This window comes from Geospiza fortis, unplaced genomic scaffold, assembly GCF_000277835.1.
Source record: "Geospiza fortis unplaced genomic scaffold, GeoFor_1.0 scaffold192, whole genome shotgun sequence".
Classification (NCBI taxonomy): domain Eukaryota; kingdom Metazoa; phylum Chordata; class Aves; order Passeriformes; family Thraupidae; genus Geospiza; species Geospiza fortis.
This window is the reverse complement of record NW_005054315.1, coordinates 7578735-7582072: the sequence shown is the minus strand read 5'-3', so window position 1 is coordinate 7582072 and position 3338 is coordinate 7578735. Positions and strand designations below refer to the sequence as shown.

General features: G+C 45.2%; 1 protein-coding gene across 1 annotated transcript in view; it reads left to right on the top strand.

The window, feature by feature from the left end:
• Positions 1-221: 221 nt before the first annotated feature.
• The window catches only part of MAP4K4 (mitogen-activated protein kinase kinase kinase kinase 4), a 163860-nt gene continuing 160743 nt past the window's right edge, over positions 222-3338 (top strand). Inside the window, 1 exon segment of the mRNA XM_031056161.1 lies at positions 222-281. The gene's annotated coding sequence lies outside the window, so the exon portion shown is untranslated.

Here is a 3338-nt window from a genome sequence, read left to right as displayed (position 1 = left end):
CGGGGGCGGGCGGGGGGACCGCGGCCCTGGGCTGCTTTTCCTTTGTTTGCATGTATTGGCATGTGCGTGGAAAAACAGGGCGCAACAGCTGCACGCCGCCAGCAGCCGGGTTCGCTGGCTGGGCTCTGCCCGCAGCCATCGCCTGAACAAAAATGTAACCCCGCTTCTCTTCTCCCCTTTCCTCCCCCGCCCCTTCTGCCCCTTCCTCCCCTTAGGACCCCGCTGGGATTTTTGAACTGGTGGAAGTGGTTGGCAATGGCACGTACGGGCAAGTCTACAAGGTTTGTGTCAGAATTTCTTCTCCTTTTATTGTTGCCGATTCTCCAGAGGGTACCCGGTGCCTGCGCCGGGCTGAGCACACGGCTGAAGGCGAGCCACCCGCGCTGGCAACCGGAACAGTGAGGGGTGGTAGAAGTGTTGCCCTTGTCATTGTTGCTGGCCTTGTCAAGTTTGTCAGCCTCTTGGTTTCTGCTTTTTCGGATGGGTACAAATTACTTTCCCAAGTACCCATCCTGTATTGATGAAATACGCCTTTATTGTCCTTATTCTTCTCTGTGCTCCTTCCAGAGAAATGACCAAACCAAGTGGACGCTGTCAGAGTCTTGCTCGGTTATACAAACACGTCTACAGGCTTATTCAGCTTTGCTGCTGGAAATCCTTATGGAAGTTGCTGCTGCTGCAGTGACTTTAGACAAAGACATTGGCCTTAATTAAAATTGTCACCCAGTTTCCTTGTGAGTGTTGAAGCTGTGGAGTTGGGGGCGAGTGCATCTGATGGGCTGTGCAGAGATGAGGGGTGCAGAGTGACAATCATAATTGACCGAAGCAGAGAAACTTATTTTGTGGAAATCAGAATTCCCAGAATAACCTGTTTGACAAGTGTATGACTTTAAAAAATAGAAATCAGAGAGTGCTCATGTGGGTGTGAAACTAGCCTACTTTTTCCTTTTTTTCTTTTTTTTTACCCTTTTGTGTGCAGTCAGTGTAACAAACGGATCTTGAGCTTGCATGACTTTGCAGTGAGTGCTAGCTACCAGGATGACTAATTATTTGCACAGACAATACTTGGCTAAAGATTGAAGGCTCTAGCCTTAAACTGTAGAAATGCAAGATGCATTTGGAGAGAGAAGGAGAGAGGTGAAGATGCTTAGCTGCTTGTTTGGGTTTTTGGTTGCTTTTTTGTTGTTTTGTTTTTCTTTTTTCTTATAAACAAGGGAGTGTAATTGGTCTGAGTTTCCCTGATGGCAAGATACTGCTGCTTGCAGCTCCAGTAACTAAATAAAGCGCTTTGCTGCCTCTTCTGCAAATGAAACACATGTCAGTTTGTTTTGAGGGCGTGAACCTCAGCCTTCCTGATGGAGAATTAGTCTCCCTGCGCAGTGTATTCGTTGCTTTTTAAGACCTGAGCTGCAATAGCCAGGCTGCTGCTGTTGGTATAAAGCTGGAAAAAAGAATGTGGCTCAAAGGGCCGCCGGAGAGGGGGAAGATGAGTAAAAAGCTGCACTTTGACACAACCTCAACTCTTTAATTTTTTTCTGCCATTTCAAAGGACGCAATTTTTTTCTGTAATCATTTGCTCCCAGAGCTTGCATCATCTGAACCCTTATTAAAAAAAAATTAATAGGGTGTGAATGTGGGACTTGAAACTCTCCTGTTAATTATTGCAATTTAGTGCATTGTTTCTCAGTGTACTTGTTAATGCTTTTGAGTTAATGAGCAAAGTTCTCCTTAGTTTAACAGTCTTGATAACAGAAATGTTAAATTTTGTTTTCTTTAAATAAGGTGGAGGTCTCCCAGAATAGTTAGCATTAGAAATGAAATAATAAATGCATGGGCACATGTATTTATTGTCTTGGACGAGTTGAAGGAACATCTGATGTCTAAGGGCATCGGTGTCGCTGTGATAACAGGGAGCAACAGGCAGTCTCTTACTGTAGAGCCTGCTAGACAGTAATGAATTGACAGGTGTTTAAGTTTGGGTTGGCACTGCTTCTTCTTAGGTATTTGCCCACATTTGTGTACATACACTGATAATGTGGACACCTAACAGGGCTGTATGTAAACAAATAATACTAAACCAAAAAACTTCCTTGCTGCGATAAACATCTTTCTTTTTAAACTAATGAAGTTATGTTAAAAAAACAAAAAACAAAAAACAGTTGTTGGAAAAGTTGTTGTAAAAAACCCCCAACTTTTCTTGGCCACTTTTTTTGGTAGGAGAAATGCTCCAGGGACACCCAAAGATGAGGCTATATGTGTATGTTTTGATGCTTGTTGCCTTCCGCTTTCCTTCTACCCAGCAACCGCTTCTTGAAATCCCTCTTCCTGGATGGTTTTATTTCCCTTGTAAGCGGTTTGTCATCCCGAGGGGCTGGGGGGTGGCGTGCCGGTTGCTTTTGAGGAGCCGAGCTGCGAGATGCAGTTTGATGCACTTCCACATTCGTGTACAGGCATCAGCGATGATGTCACCCGGGAGCGGGATTGGCTGGCTACCTGCCACTGCGGGGAGGACACGGAGGGAGCCGAGAGGCCATGACGTTATCTCTTTGTCTAGCTCATACCCCCGCCGATGATGCCGAAGGTCGTTTGCCCGGCTGGGCAGTCAGCTTTCCAGCAGCCTGCGAAGGGGACGGCGCCAACCTGTTGAAAAGCTGAAAATAGCCCTGTTTTTCCTCCTCTTTGCCTTAGCTGAGCTAGCTGGAAATAGCTCATCTATCTGGCTGGAGATATTTCTGTAGTTAGCAGCAGCTTAGCTATTTATTTAGCTATATGTAGGTGTGTAGATGTTTATACATGTATGAAATGTGAGGACAGGCCTTGGATGTTTGGCACCCAAATGCAAGTGGAATTACTTATTTTATGTATTGAATGGATTGGCTTAGGTGGAGTGTTACTGTGGGCCTGGGACCTCAGTGGTGAGGTGGTAAAAATACTAAGTTTTATGTTGCTGTGCTTGAATTGGAGTAATGGCTTTAAACTGAGAGTAGGTTTAGATTAGGTACTGGGAAGAAATCCTTTATTGTGAGGGTAGTGAGGCACAGGAACAAGCTGGCCAGGGAACTTGTGAATACCCCATCCCTGCAAGTGTTTAAGGCTGGGTTGGATGGTGCTTTGTGCAGCTTGGTCTAGTGGAAGGTGTTTCTGCCTATGACAAAGGGGTTGGAGCTAGATGATCTTTGAGATCACTTCCAACCCGAACAGTTCTGTGATTCTGGAATCTGTAGAGTTTTTATTATTTTAATCTTCATAACCTTGCTGACACCTCTCCTGTGTGAAGAAGCCTTGTGTGTCAAGAGCAGCTTGTTATGCAGCGGTGAATTAATGGGAGGGGAAAAAAA